Source organism: Rhinolophus hipposideros (genome assembly GCF_964194185.1).
Source record: "Rhinolophus hipposideros genome assembly, chromosome: 22".
Lineage (NCBI taxonomy): Eukaryota > Metazoa > Chordata > Mammalia > Chiroptera > Rhinolophidae > Rhinolophus > Rhinolophus hipposideros.
Window position 1 is genome coordinate 10,968,610 of NC_138068.1, and position 19,292 is coordinate 10,987,901.

Consider the following 19,292-nt stretch of genomic DNA (forward strand, 5'->3'; position numbering starts at 1 on the left):
ACATCCAAAAATGGTAGATTATATAGCCACTGAAAAGAATGCAAATTTACATATATACACAAACACCTAAGAAGATGTTCTTAAAACAACTGAAAGAAAAAAAATCTGCAGGCAACATATAACGTGACTGTTTCCAAGGGTGAGAACATCATGTCTAATAGATATATCTGCCTATACATGGGAGAAAGAAGGGAACGGTAGATAAAATTCTAATGAGCAATTAAATTGAAAGAATGCTTATTACTGTAATTTTTCCAGAGGTGGAGTTACAAATCGCGTCATGTTATCATTATTTTTAAGTAAAAGTTAAATTTAAAGAAAATACCAGTGAAAAAAGATTTAAGCTCCACAAAACATTAAAATTCTTAATGTAATACAAAAAGAACAGATTGGGAAAAATAGGTTAAGAGTGTTAAAAATCTTTGGTGCCAATTCTACTTCCAGGAGTCTCTCCAAAGGAAGTATCAGAAATGCAGATAAAGCATGTGCAAACAAATGTTGACATCAGCATTCCTTTTAACAATCATAAAACAGAGTAGCCTTTAAAATATTTAAAGTTTTACACAATTACATATAAAAAACAAGATGCAGAAATATATAGAAAATATACACACAGGAGAAAGAAGAAAATTTTAGGAAATGCCCAAAATGTTAATCCCCAAGATTACTAGTACCTTTTCCCAATTTGAAATTGCCCCTAATTTCCCAAAATTAGCTTGTTTTGCTTTTATAATCACAAAATAAAAGGGACATGAGATGGTTGTAATTTACTTATTTATAAACATTCCTAAACCTTATTTTACATTTGAAATACAAAATCCTTACTCCTTACCAAAGCAAGATCACAAGCCCAATTCTTGGCTCTCATTTGCCAAAAAAAAAAAAAGAAAGAAAGAAAGAAATCAAGACTAAGAAAAATTTATGCAAAATACATCTGACAAAGGACTTGTATCCAAAATATACAAAGAACTCTTAAATAACAACAATAACAGTAAGAAACAATAAACAAGAAAACAAACCATCCAATTAAAGAATGGCAAAAGATGTAGAAACCTCAAAGATATACAGATGGCAAATGAGCATACAAAAAGATGCTTATTATCATGTTTCTAGGAAATTACAAATTAAAAATGAGATACGACCACACATCTATTAGAATGGCTAAAATCAAAAAAAAAAATGCAGATGAGCATATGAAGCAACAGGAACTCTCGTTCATTGCTGGGGGAAATGCAAAATGGTACAGCCACTTTAAAAGACAGTTTGGCAGTCTCTTACAAAGAGTTTAACTCTTACAAAGTTAAACGTATTCTTACCAAGTGATCCAACAATCACACACCTAGGTGTTTATCAGTTGAGCTGAAAACATGCCCACACAAAAACCTACAGATAAATGTTTATAGCAGCTTTCCTTATAATTGCCCCAAACTGGAAGCAACCAAGGTGTCCTCCATTGGTAAATGGATAAACTGTGGGACATCCATACTATGGATTATTCAGCAATAAAAATGAGTAGTCAAGCCAAGAAGAGAATGGAGGAAATTGACCCACATTGCTAAGTGAAAGAAGCCAATCTGAAAAGGCTACATACTATATGATTCCGACTACATGACATTCTGCAAATGCCAAAACTATAGAAACAGTATAAAGGCCAGTGGTCACCAGGGTTCAAGGGAAAAGGATGGATAGGTAAAGCACAGGTAACTTTTAGAGAGGTGAGACTATTCTATATAATACAATAATGTACTCATCAAAACCTATAGACCTGTAAACACAGAGTGAATTTAAATGTAAAATACGGACTTTAGTTAATAATGTTGTATTAATATTGATTCATTAATTATAACAAATGTACCACATTAATGCACAATGCTCACAGAGGAAACTGGGGTGGCGGGGAGTATATGGGAGCTCTCTGTACTATCTGCTCAAGTTTTCTGTAAATCTAAAACTATTCTAAAAAATAAAGTCTATTAATTTTTTTAAATCATGGGAATTGCAAAGAAATATGCCACATTATCAAATGAATATCTGACACAAACTAAGTAATAAAGTTTTATGTGTTTTTTAATAACTGAGTTGCAAAAAACTTTTAAAAAATAAGGCTGCAGAATTTTTATACCATATCCTCACTTCTATATGTCATCCAGTGCTCGCAAAAAAAAAAAAAAAAGGACCATCAAACTTCTTCATTGCAGACTTAACAGAATCTCTGGATCATTAATCCAAACATGTTGGTTCTCAATGATAAATTTAAACTTAATTCAATATGGAAAATTTTTCTTTAAAATTCTCATACAACTGTCATTAAGTTTTTACATATCATCTGCATAAAAAAAGAAAAAATTTGGAAGATTTTTTCCCACCAATTCAGAAACATCAAATGCCTACTATGTACCAAGCTGAATATGCTGTAATGACAGTTTTCACCTTGTCAAGGAAATTAATCTTATTTTCCAATGAACAGCTCTTACAATAAACTTGTTTTGAGGCCTGTTAAGTAGTGGGAAAATACAAACTTCAGATGTTCCCAAAACGGAATTCCAGACTGTCAGTGATTCACACACAAAACTCAAGAGCTATCTTACCAAGAAGAAATTTAACTTGTAAAATTACTAAGTATTTTTGAACTAAATACAAAAAGCACAAACATGTAGCTAAAAATGAATCAGGCAAGAAAATATTTTAAATCAGTTTCACAGGCAATTCCTCACTCCCACTGATAATCTGACAATAGCTGCATAGATTTACTTGCTCAGAAGGGAAAGCAATACTGACCTTGACAGTTTCTAATAATGACAAAGCCTGTAAGCACGAAGCGAGCACATAAGGTACTGCTGTTTATTACACAGTTATCTTTTCAGACACATGCATAAACAGGAAACACCACTTTTAGCACAAGTCTTGGGGAATATAAAAGTTTGCACATAAGCTGTTCTTTCAGGCACTACAGTGGGAAAGTACATTCAGGCTTTCAAAAGCAAGACACTAATAAATCTCAGGTTAGAACTTAAAATTTCTATCACCAAAAGACTTGTAGAGTACAAGGAGAAAATACAGCAATAACACTTAGCATTGTTTGAGTACTTTAAAATTGTTAATTACAGTAATAATATACATTAACTTATCAGGAAAAGTATCTCATTTCACAGTTAAGGAAAGACTCCAGGAGATGTGACTTGTTCAGTTTGATGAAACACTCCCTCAAGTATGCTAAGATTCTGTCTGTGATAAGGGGGAATTCCTAATATAAAAAATATTCTAGCAAGATTTAAAGCAATCTACTTAAGCCCATCTGCTGATATTAGCTACATTCGAGCCACTAATTAGATTCATTCAGGCAAAAGTCCAGCAAAAGCTCAATTCCATAAGTCCTATATTTTAAATAGAAAAAAATAGTCATTAAAAACCACTTATATACAACTTTCTAATCACAATCTTCTTTCTTATCAAATATAACCAACGAAAAACAACACCAAAATAATATTCAAAAATAAGAACCTCAAATTCAGTAATACTGAACAGGTACAATTAGCATCTAACATATCCCCTAACCAAGAATAGCACAAATTGACCTTGGATCCGTTCAAATCACCTAGTATTTGTTTATCCTTTTATTAAAAAGGTTTTGTGATACCTAATGTAATCTGCCTAAAATCTTTTCAGCAACCGTATCATTTACCAAAAAGTTTAAACCAGTTTTTTAACTAGAACTATTTTGTTAGATATCATCTCACAGTTTATATTCGTTAAAAAAATATGGATACATTACTTGCCCAAAAAGGATTTATTCAGTGATTCTCTAAACACCTTATACTGGAATCTAGATTAAGAAAATCTGGGTAGCACCACGTATTAACTGATCTTCATTAAGTGAAAGATTATATTTTTTATACAATTTAATCCCAAACAACTTTTACATTTTTTGTCACTCCAATTATTTTTATTCACCATTGTCAATCCAGGGAAACAAACTGTTTATTTTAAACTAGATCCTACCATCAAGAGAAGGAAAGGAACATTTACTAGAATCCTAGGATTTCATTGTCCATGGAGAAGAAAACTAACGCTCAAGGTCTCACAACTGATGAAACAGGCATTAATTAGAACTCAGAAGAGCCTGAATTCCAAGTTCACAGTTTTTTGTACTATCCTTTCCCCAAATTTGAATTGCACTAATCACTGTGATTGCATAAATTTCTATTCTAAAATTACCCAATAGTAACTATTTCGCAATTTGGGGAAGAGAAGGAGCACACAGGTGGGAAATAGGTACCCAACAACGACCCAAAACTAAGCTTTTCCAGCAGGTAACCAAGTATAGTCTTGTCCCTCATTTTTTCCTAATAAGGAATCTTGGGTCTAGAAAACCATTAGCGGGCCAGATCTTGCCAGAGTCAGATTCCCATCCGCCAGCGCGGCTCCATGGTACTTATCATCACTCCGTCTGTCTCAGAGCCTCAGAGCCGTGGTTATCCGATTGTGGTCCCAGACCAGCAGTACAGCATCACCAACACAGAGAAACTTACAAATGCAAATCCTTGAACCCTATGCCAGAACCGTCAACTCTGAATGCGGAGCCCAGCAATCAGCGATTTCAAGCAGCCAGGTGATTCAGGTGTGCTCTCAAGTTTGATAGCCACTGCTATAGAGGAAACCTGACTTTTTAAAGACTGCCCTATGATATATATGTTCCTAAACATAGGAGTTAATAATCTTCCTAAAAAAGAGTAAATGTTGAGTTAATCCTCTTTTCCTATTATGTCGTCTAGAACACTACTTTTCAAACTTCAGGGAGCAGAATCATGGGGGGGTGGGGGAGGCCCTAACTTCCTGGGTCCCACCCCCAGTGATCCTAACTCAGTAGGCCTGGAGTAAAGCCCAGGAACTGGCACTTCTGATGTGGCCCAGATGATACAAATACTTCAGGAACAACAGACTATACTTTTGAGTAGCAGTGGACTAGAGCAAACCCTCTTAAAGATTTCACATATCCCAACCTGAAAAACACTTCTGTCCTTCCTTTCTCATCCTTCCTGCTTTCTCACTGAGATTCACAATCTGATCCATGATTATTTTTGTAAATCACAACAAATTTTTTCAATTCAATCCCACTTCTCAAAATATACCAATGAGGTTAAATTAAATTAAAGTTAAATATTAATTTATTATCTTTAGAACAAAATGATACCAATAAAGCCTTCAAAAGGGCTCGTATGAAATTTTAATATGGTTCTTTTAAGTGGTACGTGGCCAAAAGAAAAAGTATACTATGAAACACCTGAATTAAGAAGACCTGAATTCTATCAGAAGGTCTGCCATTTATGTGACCTGAGAGGGAAATAATTTGATAATTTGTCTTTCAACAGCTTTTTATGTAGACTTATATGAAAATTCCACCACTACGTTCCCTTAACAGCAATACCCAGATGTCTAAAAACATGTAGAACTCAGAAAAGAAGTACGTTAGACTTATAAACTCTGATCATCACCAAAATTACCTATTGTGTTCATCTACTCATTCAACAAACAGTTACTAACCACCTACTATAAGCAAATTCGGAACTCGGAGAGACAAGATGCTCCTAAGAGTTCGTATCCTGCACCTCCATCATCTCATTGTATATCATTAGTTTTTAACCTCTCTCAAATCTATCCATTTCATCCTAATTCCATTACTACTACCGTTTAGTAAGTAGTTCAGGTAGTACATTTTTCCTGGATTACTCCAAAAGTCTACCTTTATTCTCCACTTAATCCTCAACTGAATCAGGTCCAGTCTTTCCATGCCCCTACTTAAACTCTTCCAAGCCTATCAAGTTCAAGTTCCTTTCTCAGCTCATTTCTAAAGACCTCTCCTTGTATCTAATGATCCAACCACACTAAGTCACTACCATTTCCCAGAGAACACCCTAACTGCTCCAAATCTTTTGCACAAGCTCTTCTCGGTCACAATGCTATTCTACTGACCCACACTCACCTCACATTGATACGTGATAACACCCCTCCTCCTGAAAGCTTACCCAGGCACCTCAACTTGTCTCTTGCAGAGCACCCCCCCAATCCCAAATTAGGCTAAACTACTCCAGTGAGCTCGCCAATGACACCTTTGAACACCCCTATTGTGCTTATCGCCTGGTAACTGCCTCTTCTCCCTTCTGAAGGGAGGGGAGGCTCTGCATCGTTTTCACCACAGTGCCTAACACACAGCTATCACACAGAATTGTGGTAGATTAAATGAGGGGAGGAAAGATCCATGCAGGTGAATGGACGCTCAGAGAGATCTTGGAGGACACAACCATTCCCCATAAAGAGGTTAAATCATCTGGAAGTCGCTTACCAATACAGGCATACCCCGCTTGTGCTTCACTTTACTGCATTTTCACAGATGTGGTGTTTTTTACAAACTGAAGGCATGACTTTCTACCAGCAAAAAGATTACAACTGGCTTTCTCGTGACACTTGCATAACTGTGATGGTCTGGAATATTTCTGAGGTCTGCTGGTGTATAAGAAGGTTTTACCTAAAATCCCATAACATTTGAGAATTCTCTGTAGAAGATATTATACTACAAGATGTAAGACTATCTTTTTGGTTACAAGTACAAAGGAAAATAAAGTGAAACGTTATTAGAAAACAAGAATGAGTCTGCCAGCAAATAATTTGTGGTATTGATATAAATCTCTTGGACCCCAAAGGTTAAAATATAATCAAAAGATGTCAACACAGCTACTACAGTTTTCTTGATTTTAAAGCATACATACACACTTATGACTGAATGTCATGCTATAAAATACCAAATGCCTTCAGTTTTCTGTTCCAGGAATATCTGGAATTCAGCCAAACACAGAGGAGAAAACCGCTGGCTCCTCCATGCTTTGCAATATATGAGGAAATTAGCCTGTCCAGAAGAGATGAAATCATGTATAATATGGTACAGAAATCTGTCATAAAATGACAAATTTCAAGTAAGTAGAAAATGAGAAGGCAATATAGTAAAGATTATAAACTTTGGATATAAACTAGTCCATCCAGCTGATGGCCTCATCCTAAAACGGACATAAAAAATACTTTACAGGATTGTTGTGAGAATTATGAGAGAATTACATAAAGCACTTAAAATACTCAGATTCTGATACATGTATCACGTGATCAATAAATAGGAACTATGGGTCACTTTGAAAGGGATAAAATGTCTATTACATTGTTTTGTATACCTGAAACTAATAAAAAAGTAGTAACTATAGATACTATATTGTCTTATGATAGAAGAATCTTAGAAAGCAAAAATCCAGCAAAAGTTTTATCCTGAGAGTTAAGGCGTTTCCTGTCACTTACTGTTCCTCACCCCAGCTTCATTTCTAACCAATGAATATACTTCTTCTAAACTGCCCCCCCAAAAAAATAACAATTTTCCTTTATAAAAATTAGTTATTATAATTACGAGCTAAATAAACTGTTTACATTTAGTAGAGCAGAAAATTTGTTAAAGTACTTAGTATTTTCAGAACGCTAAATCAGTCACTTCAAATGTATAAAGAGCATTTAAAAATCACATTTAGACATTACAAACAAAAGATTCCAAAATCCTTAAAATATGGAAGACAAAAATAATATGGCCTAAGTTATGAACTGAGCTATCTCCCCGCAAACTTCACATGTCGAAGTCTTAACCCCCAGCACCTCAGAATATGACCATATTTGGAGATATGGTAAAGAGGTCAATTCAGTTAAAATAAGGTGATGAGGATGGGCCCTAACCCAATGGGCCTGGTGTCTTTATAAGAAAAGATTAGGACACAGACACACAGAGGGAGGACCATCCAGAGACACAGGAAGACGGCCATCAACAAACAAGGAGAGACGCCCGAGAAGAAACCAATCTGTGGATACCTGAGGATCTTGGACGTCCAGCCTCCACAACCATGAGAAAATTAATTTCTGTTGTTTAAGCCACCCGGTCTGTGGTGCTTTGTTACAGCAGACCTGGCAAACTAAAACAGCCGACTCTTCCTCCAACTAGACTGGGTTTACAGACAGTGTGTTTCTGTAGTTATTGTCATTGCCTCCTCAAGCTAATCTCAACACCACTTAGAATTAGACACATTTTCAAAGTCAAAAAATCAAACACCTAAAGCCAGAATCAGGAATTATATGTCATAAGTACTTTTTTAATAAAGTGCTATTTGGGTTAAAAGCACTATTAACATGTAATGTATTATGTGACTATATGACGGCTTTGAAGGGAAATATGCATATTCTGATTTTTTACGTGCACCTATTAAAGACAGTCCTCTAACCCTGAGCAATATTAGAGACACTGTTTTTGGATAAAAGAAACACAGGTTTTGGATTCGGAAAGATAGGGATTTAAACCCCAGTGTTGCCATTTAATAGTTATGTGGCCTTAAGGAAGTTATTTCACCTCTCTGACCCTCAAATTCCTCAACTGTAAATGGGGACAAAAATAATATCTTACCAAACAATCAGTTAAGCACCTGGCACCATTCCTAACACAAGGTGGGTAACTCAATAAATGGTAGCTATGATAAGATCATCATCATCCAAAGGAAATGTGCAGGAAAAGTAGGTGTCACTGTTAACAGGACTGCAAACTGTTAAACCTTTCTGGAAGGCAATTTTGAAATATGTATCCAAACATTAAGGATATCCCTCTGACCCAGAAATTCGACTTAGAGGAGTCTGTTCTATGGAAATACTTGCAGACATGGGTAAAAACGGAAGAAAGAGAATGTTCTTTGTGGCACTGTCTTACTAGACAATCAATATACCAACCAGTATAAACCAGGTCTGGTTCAATATCAAGACTGTAATAGAGCTGTATTTGTAATTACTTTGTAAATGAAGTAGATCTCCATGTGCTGACAAAAAAGATGGCAAAGGGGGGGCCGGCCTGGTGGCTCAGGCGGTTGGAGCTCCCTGCTCCTAACTCCGAAGGCTGCCAGTTAATTCCCACATGGGCCAGTGGGCTCTCAACCACAAGGTTGCCGGTTCAATTCCTCAAGTTCCTCGAGGAATGGTGGGCTGTGCCCCCTGCAACTAAGATTGAACACGGCACCTTGAGCTGAGCTGCCTCCCGGATGGCTCGGTTGGAGCGCATCCTCTCACCACAAGGTTGCCAGCTCGATTCCTCGACTACCGCAAGGGATGATGGGCAGCGCCCCTGCAACTAGCAACGGCAACTGGACCTGGAGCTGAGCTGCGCCCTCCACAACTAAGACTGGAAGGACAGCAACTTGACTTGGAAAAAAGTCCTAGAAGTACACACTGTTCCCCAATAAAGTCCTGTTCCCCTTCCCCAATAAAATCTTTAAAAAAAAAAAAAAAAAGATGGCAAAGGGAAAAGAAGTACTATATGATACAACAAAATAAAAACTGTGTTTATATACGCATGGAAGTGGGTATGAAAAGATACAACACCAAACCACAAATAGCTTTCACTTTTTGCTCATGTATTCTATATATTGTAAACTTTTTAAAACTCATATTAATTTTTTTCTAATAATAAAAGAAACAATGGATGTGCACCACCTTCTGAGACTAACGCTTTCCTGTGCTATGAAGATATGTTAAGGAAAATTTCAAAGAAAAATACACTGCACACTAACCCTCCCTCTTCATTGAAACAGTCTAGAATCTGTATTAAGCCCATGTTAAAGACAGTCAAAGTCAATTTCTATTTGGTAGTTTTCAGTTTCTATTTCCACAGTCAATTCTAATTTTTAGCCACAAAGCATTTTAAAAACTGCTAATTATCTGCCACATAACCAGTACCACTCACTCTTCCTCCCCTTTCAAAATAATCTAGTTAAACATACATCTACAACACAAAATCATTTTAATGTTACCTAAGGAAACAAAATAAATCTCTATCCAAAATCCAACAAATTAGTTTAAAAGATTCAACATTTTAGATGAGTATGAACTGCAATTCTCCATTTCAGAAGATAATCCAAATTTAATACACAAAACTGCGACTGGAATCGTGGAAGGTCACAACGGCAACAGAACCACTGTTTTACAGATGAGGAAAATGAAGCACAGAAGTGACATGACCAAGTCCACACAGTAAGACAGATGGAGGATCAGGGCAGGGCCCTGACTGCCCAGTACACTGTCCAATACACTTTTTTCTAGATCGTATTGCCTCACATCATAGCTTACAATTTTAAATCAATTGCTTTTTCTAAAGACATTAGCAAAAACATACGTGGCTTCATAAATATTCATCAACGAAACGAACATTAGATGGCATATACTACCTGGCAGTTCTGCAATACTACATATAGAGCTCTGCATTCATTGAAATTTCAAGCATGCAAAATAGTACCTTGATCAGACATTGCAAAGGTGGCTGCTCTACAGAAGCAGAGATGAAAATGCTGTACGAGAACGAATTCATCCAATTCCCCTGGAGGTAAAACAACTAGTTAGATTCTGATTAGCTGAAAGACTACATTTTCTAGCTATACATGTTGGAATACCAATTTTTTGTTTGTTTGTTTCGGTGGCACTTTCCTTTTTACAGTAATGTTTCACATCTCTGATTTCAAAGTCACCTTCCAGCCTAATGAAGGCACACAGCTCTGATTCTTCTCTCCTTAGAACAAGATTCACACACAAAATAAAGAATAATGCAAGGAGGCATTTCTTTTCATATTTTCCTTCAATGCAAGCCAGTTAGATAATAATATAAGAAAACCTTTGGTGGTATAACATTTATTATTTAACTAAAAGATAAAAATCCAGAAAGTAAGGATAAGGAAAACTAACAGCAGTATAAGACAAAGAGTACATGAATAGAAGCAAGGTAGACAATAGATCTCTGAAATCTAGTTTAGAGAAAATAAAATGATCATCTTAATATGAACAAAGACTGATAGAAATGGAAGCTTCCAGCTAAGTTTACCAAAATGAAAAGGAATGTTCAGGAATCTTTGCCCTTGTCTCATCAAAAAAACAAATACTGAGGCAGGTATGTTTAGACATGCTCAAACATAAATGCAATAAAATAAAGTTGCTACATCTAAAAAAGGTCATGAATTAAATAAATTCAAATTATTACAATATATAACTATGGATAATTTATAAATATACCATTAGCCTTCTAATCTGGCAGATTAAAATTGAATATTCAAAGAAAATATAGTTTATCAATACTGTCAATACAAAATACTGTTTGTAAGTATAATTTTCCTAGATTTCATTGAGTAATGTGATAATTAACTTTATTTTATCCACTGCGTGTTGATATTTTTCTTTAACAAAATCCAAGTATTCGGAGCTATGAGTGATGAGTGACCTTGAGGCGGCACTTGGAAGGCAGTCACCATAGCAACACTACCACAAAAGTGCCTCATCCTCAGCAAAAGGACCAACCTGGTGCATGAGGATTTAAAAACCTAGGGAAACAGAACTTCCGTCTAGCCAAAAAAATGAAAAAAAAAAATAGTTTTAAGAAATGTCTACAGTAACCTTTCTATTTTAGCCTTTTTATTCTTCATGGAGAAGAAACACATTATCTTGATGAAATATTAAGCCATGCAAAATTCTTCTTTTCCTTTTTTTCTTTTATTTGTTTCCTATATGGACAAACTGAAATGAATAATAATTTTTTTATTTTTTAATGCATGTTCAAAATTTTTAGTTTTTCAACAGAATCACCACTATTCTAATCTTCTTTTAATCCCTGTCAAAATTTTTTCATTTTAGTAAGAACATTTATTTTTTCAGCCTCACTTTGATAAAGAAAACACAAGGGAGGAGGGTTGATTTAAAATTCCAAATACAAAATATGGATTTGTAATTCTGCTTATACACAGTAAAGAGTCAGCTGTTGTTTGCTAAGAATGGCAGGGGGTACATAAGCTTCTTTACATTTCGTGTTTTTATAAAGTTATGTGTCTTTGCTTCATACATAGATGTAGTATTTTTTTTCTAGAAAATCTTGAAAGCCAGGAATGTAACACTTTAATCATTTGATCAACACCGTCAGCACAGAGCCTGACATTAAGTGGATACGACTTCAAACTTCTTGCCAACCTATCTACCAAAAAAATCTTGAAAAACTATGTACCTCGGAATACTTGTAAGTTAACATTTAAATTTTTCATCAACTTAACTAGTTACAAAACAGTAATTTCCAAGATTTTGTAAGTATTAGCATTTTTAATAAACTGTTACATCACTCTTAAGTATTCAAAGGAAACTGGATTTTAGCATCATCCGAACAGCCAGCAATTTTATAACTGTTCCTTTCTCCAGGAAGACTAATTTCCATTCCTCTTCTCCCACACTATTTGATCATAATGGAATATCATGTCATGCTTGAAAGTATTTTATTGATCATCCTATCTCTGCAACAAAGGGGTATATAAATTGAAATAATTAAATTCCATCTGGTCATAGACTCTTAAGTGTTGAAAACACATTTTATTCTGAATTATTAGTGCAATCATTATCAGGATGTAATTGTTCAAAATATAAGTGTATTACAAATTTCAGTAAGTAAAAAGTACATCTTCATTGTAAGTGAATCTACTACGGTACACAGGCACAGGTTCCTCTCCCCACCCCTAACCCCGTGCAGTTAGGTATCTATAATCAGTAATATTGCTAAAATGCAACAGTGTTCATCAATTTACACGTTTTTGATTTGTAAAATTATACATAAAACTTGCTGACATAAGTAGATAATTAAGCGGAAGAAATTAGTAAAAGCAATGTCACTCAGTTCTTTCAAAGCAATCTTAGTTTCATGACAAAAATCGCAGTGAATGAACTAGCATCAAAAATGTTTTCATTATCTCAGAGAGCAATTTGATTAACTCTCCCTTCAATTCTGATTTTGATGAAAACAGACTCAGAAGCACCTGACAGACCATTTGTTACCCAGCCATTAGAGTCATTCACTTTGTAAACCATGACATCGATATATATAATTGTCCATGTGTTTCAAACCCCAGATTTTTTTTTTTTTTTAACACCGGGTGCCGATGCAACACAGTAAAAAAGAGAGTTATTCCTTTCTTTTGGCAGTTAGAAGAACAATTGTGAAAGAAGTTATCTGGAGAGTAAGACTATGCAAAGGTTTCTCAGGCAGACCAACTTAAGGATTTAAGATAACAAAAGTTTACAAATGCAGAAATTGATTCTCTTTAAATGATCTGTGTTAAAGACTCTAGATCCAAGCACCAATGTATAGAAAATACAGAGAGAGGACAGAAAAATGTGCTAAATGATACCACTCAGATGCAAAATCCAGACTATGGAAAGTGTTGCAGGACATAACACTATTTTTCCCAATAAATAAATTGCAAGGGAAAAAAAAAAGAAGTAGTAGGAACCTAAATAAGAGAATACAGTCAATAATAGTCTAATAGCTATCTATGTACAGTGTCAAATGTGTAATAGGCTTGTTGGGGTTATCACTTTGTGAGGTATATAAATGTCTAATCACTATATTGTTTTGTACACCTGAAACTAATAAAAAAAAGAAGCCTCACTCAACAGTATTTTTTAAGACCCTTCATAACCCCACAATGTTATCATATTCTCCAATTGAAGACCCCCTGCTATATCCCACATCTTGTACCTGATCGCAGTGTGCAGACCGGAGTAGCCTTTCTTAGGGAAACTACTCAATAAACTGTCAGGGTACAATCTGTCCTGGACCCCTGCAGCTCTCCTAATTTGTTGAAACAGAATTATAGAAACTTTGGGAAGTCATAATATACACATATGCTTTTTTTTAAAGCAATTTTCAGTTGCAAGTTAATTAATGCCTGTACCTACCATCCCCTCTCCTCAAACTGCTATTGAAAATTCGGTGTAAAAAAAAAAAAAAAGGAAACTTTTATGTAGGCTGGCACGATAAGAAAATAAAAAAGGAATTCCCCTTTTGGTACACAGAGGGTGCCAAAAAAAAATGTATACACATTTTAAGAAAGGAAAAAACTGTATTAAAATTGTACTACTCAACATAACCAATAACAAAAGATGAATACAAGTCACGCGTATACACTTTTTTTGGCACTCCCGGTATATGACACACGATTTACTGCTCAGTTTCTTCACGCTAACAACAGACCACCTATGTTTAACCAATTTGAGAGTCAACTTGACTGCATTTCTAGACACAATTCCAGCCTAAATAGACCAAGAACTAAAATCAAACCAACAGCGTCCCGGGACTTCCCTACTGCAGTCCCATGGAGTTTGAAGATGAAATAGTATATGCCATGCCCCAGAATAACATCTTAATGCCACAGACAGGGTTGGCAGAAGAGTTTGAAAGACATCCTCCTTTCAAGGAACTATGGGGCATAGTTATTCACTCAACAAATGAAGAATGCATGTCTTCCATATGCTAGGCACTTATCTGACAGATACAGCAGTGAGAAAGAGGGACTAAGGTCCTTGCCCTCATGGAGCTTTTATTTTATGAGAAAAACATAATTAAACACAATAAGTAAATTACATGGTATTTCAGAGGATTGGTGCTATGGGGGAAGAGGGGTTCCAATAATAAATAGGGTGGTGAGAATGGGCCCCACTAAGCTCTGAGGCATTAAGAGAGATAAGGAAGTTAGTCAAACAGATAGATGACGAAAAAAACATTCCACACAGAGGGCACACCCAAATGTCCACATTAAATGAAGAACAGCACTGGATGAAGAATGAGGAAGAAAGAAAAATGAAAGGTACCAACAAGTGAGACAGAAAAGGCCTCTTGAAGATGATTTAGTAGGGAAGGTCACTTCAGTTTTGGACATGTTGACTTTGAGATGTCTAGTATTGGAAATCCAAATGAACAGTTGGGAAGACAGGTGGATATACAAATCTGGAAATAATACAGAGGTTTATTTCTCTACTAAACATAACAAAATACAAAGATCCAACATATGTATAGAATACGTAAGTCCCAAAGAGAAAATGTGTAGTCCTATGTATAGTCCCAAAGAATACAACCAAAGCAATGGAACAACAAAAACAAAAAGCAAACCAAACAAACACAGAAAACACTACAAGTCAAGAAAACTTTCCTGATGTTGACAGCCAAAAGGAGGAGGGGATTAAAATTACACACTGAAAGGACTTACTGCATGCCTGAGGAAAAATGAGTCAGAATGACCAAAACCGATACATAAAATTAATATTTTAAAAAAAAATCTTTGGACATTCAGGCAAAGACAAAATAGCTAAGTCACTTATAAAGAAAACCAGATTGACATCAGACTGTTAACAGCAATGCTCTACGCCACGAGACAATGAAATGACAGTCTAGAAAAAAATTTATAATCAGCCAAACCAGCTTTCAAATGTTAAAGGTGCAGACAAACTTTTACACATACTGGAACTCAAGGAATACTGTTCCCATAAGCTCTTCCTGAGGAATTTATTAGAGAATGAATTTCATACAATCCAAATAACTAGAAAGTCCACATCACCATAAAAATAATGGTGAAAATTAATATACATGTGTATTTAAAAATTGAATGGTTGTTATAAGGCACACATAATACAAAATGGCTATATGCTTTCACAATAGAACATAAACATACCTATCAAAAAAATGAGGGGAAAGAAAGGAGATAAAAATTAGAATAAACCTGCTGATTGCCTTAGAGACATTAATTGAAAATAAATTATTAATAAATTAATAAATCAAATGCGTCTTTGAGAAAAGAGGTTACTAGGTAATTTCAATAGCACTCAACGTAAGAAACCAACAGACAATACCAAAAAAAGTGACGGGTGGGAGAGATTAACTGTATTAAAAAAAAATTTTAATATAAAGGCACTGGCTCAAACAAAAGTACAAATCTCTTTTTTTAAACCTTAAACAGACAAAACAGAATATTATAGAAAATGCAAATAAAGATATATTCTCACAAACACACACCCAACTCGAAAAACTAGAAAAAGAACAAATGAAAACCAAAACGAAAAAAAGCAAAAGGAAGAAATTTTAATAAAGAGTCGTAGATCCTGGAGCAGAAAAAAAAAGAACAACGAAACAATGGTACTATCTGCTACGTATCTAGGGTAGTTAGCAGTACTGCGCAGGCGCTAACGTCTTAGTTTTGATCACTGCACCGCGGTTATGCAGTTGTTAGTATCAGGAAAACCTGAATGAACTTTTCTGGTGTGAACTATACCAACACACTGAGCGACCAAATTAGTTGATTACAGGTTTCTCTTTATAGAAATATGACAGCTATTAAACGGAAAGGTTATGACGGAATATCAGCATTTGCTACCCCTAATAAATTAACAGATGAAGGGTACTGATCACAATAGCTGAGAGTAGCACAAAGAGAAAGAGAAGCAAACACCGAGTGTCTCCTGATAAACCACAGCACAGAGAGGTAGTCTCACTGTGGCAGCCAGCCTCCGAGCCCGCCCCTAGTGATCCTGGTCTAGAATTCATACCCCTAAGTAGTCCCCTCCCACGCAGTACCAGGATTGGTCTGTGTGACCAAAAGAACAGAGCAGAAATCATAGCATGTCACTTCTGCTTCCTATCTCCCTCTCTCTTTGATCACTTGCTCTAGCAGACAAGTGCCTTGAGGATACTCAGGCATAAAACTGAGACCTTCTGCAACAGGGAATAATAATCCTTGAGTTCCACTATGTGAGGGAGCCATGTTACAAGCAGATTTTCCAGACCCTGTCAAACCTTCAGATGGCTGCAGACCTAGGGGAAAACTTCACTGCAACCCATGAGAGACCTTAAACCAGAACACCCAACTAAGCCATGCCCAGATTCCCAGCCTTCAGAAACTCTGGAAGATAACAGTTGTTTTAAGCTGCTACATTTGGAGACAATTTGTTACATGGCAATAGATAAATAATGCATTTGCCAAAAATAATAACTGCAACAATCTGATCAAGCCTTGAATACTAACTACCAATTTATAAAAAAAAATACAGAGGACCAATTTGAACAACATAAGGATGTACTCAGCAAAATCTAGACAAAAAAGAAAATCTACAGGAAAAAAAATAAATTCAAAGGAAAAGGTGAGATGGAGAAGTAATGTATTTAAAACAACTTAAAATACATAACAATTAAATTACAATGTATGAATTTTATTTGGATTTGATTCCAAAAAACTTAAAAAAAAAGCAAAAGAGAACTGGAAAACTGAATAGTGACTATATATTTGGAGCTAAAGGATTATTATAATTTTTCTAGACATAATAATGGCATGGTGGTTACGCTTTTTTTTTGGAAAGACAGTCTTTATCTTTTAGAGTACTTAAGGAAATCATATGGTGTCAGATATTTGCTTCAAAATAACATGGGGAAAGGGAGTAAATGTAGATGTAGATGAAATAAGATTGACCATAAATTTGATAACTGGTGAACCTGAATGATGAGCACACGGGGATCATTATGTTATTCTACTTTTCTATGTTTGAAATTTTCCAAAATATAAAATGGGGGGAAAAGTAATATTGCTGGAAGAGAACCAAGAAAATGATAATCTAAGTTGGAGATAAACATCAGAAGAGTATCCTCAGAGTACAAGAGACTTTTACCCAATTATAGCTCTGTCTCTTTCTGAAAACCTCTCCTTCAAGGATATAGAGTTCTGTGTCTCTGGGTTACAAAAAGCTCACATGTACAATACCCTTTTAAATGAGAGGTAGTTACTAAGTCATAAATTGAAACTGCTACCTAAAAACATACTAGGTCTGTCTGGGATGAGAAGTTCTGGAAATGCACCGTGATGCTGGTTGCACAACCCTGTGACTGTACTTAATGACTGGCACCCCTAAAAATGATAAAAATGGTAAATGTTATGTTATATGTGTTTTACCACAATAAAAACATTTTTAAACATATTGGGTATATTACATACAAAATGAATACGAAAAGTGTAACTTCATCTTGTATAGAAATGAACAAGATGAGCTACAAAAACTTAATGAAGAATACTGGAGAAGTGGACACTTTCATGTAAAATTAAGCAATATTTTCCAGTCAAAAAAGTACAATTTCATGGCTATTTAAAAAGCATGAAAATCTTTGCAACAGATATTTTTCAAAGACAAATGCCTTTTTATATATATGGAATTTATTTTATGAAAATAATCAGTAAGAAACAGACCAATAACTCAAAAGTGAAAAGTGAACAAGAAATATAAAGTTTACTGAATAAGGAAGTACAAATACCGTTTAAACGGTGGGTGGAAAAAATGTTTCCTCTCATTGCTAATGTTAGAGATACAAATTACTACAATAAAAATGTATACAAGAAAATTCACTACAACACTCTGTTGTTACATGGCAACATATTGGAAACAAACCATGTCCATCAGTGATAAACTAGTTAAATAAATTACGGTACATTAATAAAATGACAATCTGCCAAAAAATAAAAAAAAGAAGAAGTCTGTATGTACTGATACCGAACCATTTTCAAAATTTATTGTTAAATGTAACCAGGTGCAAAACAATGTTTTTAAATATGTTACAATTTGTGTTTATAAAAAGGGGAATAGATGTATGGGCTATAAAAATTATAAGTATACCAGTGGTGCCAAAAAAAATGTATACACGTGACTTGTATTCATCTTTTGCTATTGGTATATGTATATTGAGTATTACAATTTTAATATTCATTTCTTAAAATGTGTATACATATTTTGGCACCCTCTGTATAGATAGATAGATAGGATAGATAGATAGATAGATAGATAGATAGATAGATAGAGTTTGTAAATATACACAAAAATAAAATGCTAACAGTGATCATCTCTGAGGAAGGAAATAGGAAGCAAAAGAAAGTGGGAGGGAAAGCTCACTTCAAAGCCTTTTGCAAAATTTGAATTTTTGTTAGCCATGTACATGTACTGCCAGATTATTTTTAAATAAGAAAAAATGTTTTTTAAAAAATAAGGAAGAAACCTTTAGTGTAATCCAACTCAGATGTCTCCAGAAGGTTAAATAAAATACTCAGGATTATCCAACAAGGTCCAAAATGCAGTTCTCTTGCTTTCCAAGCCTTTACTATTTTGCTTTTGACTGGCCCGTAGAACAAGTATAGCACACTTTATAACCCAATGTTGAGTTCCCAGGGTCTGATTCAGGAATGTAGTCTGAAACACTGTCAATCATATTCTCCTGAAAGATGGTGACCTATTATTCTTTGTTTGTTGGACATTTTTAACTAAGAGGCCCTATTTCAAAATACAGAAAACATTGGTAACATAAAGGGGGTTAATGCTTGCTTCCAACCTTTCAAAGTTCATCACGAACT

General features: G+C 35.0%; 1 protein-coding gene across 5 annotated transcripts in view; it reads right to left on the bottom strand.

Moving 5' to 3' along the window:
• NCOA3 (nuclear receptor coactivator 3) overlaps positions 1 to 19,292 on the bottom strand; it is a 95,135-nt gene that overhangs the window by 54,215 nt on the left and 21,628 nt on the right. Inside the window, exon 1 of one of the 5 annotated variants that reach the window (XM_081033548.1) lies at positions 10,352 to 10,425. The exons of the other annotated variants lie outside the window; for them this stretch is intronic. The gene's annotated coding sequence lies outside the window, so the exon portion shown is untranslated. Of the gene's footprint in view, positions 1 to 10,351; positions 10,426 to 19,292 lie in introns of those variants that run through there. 5 annotated transcript variants of the gene reach the window in all.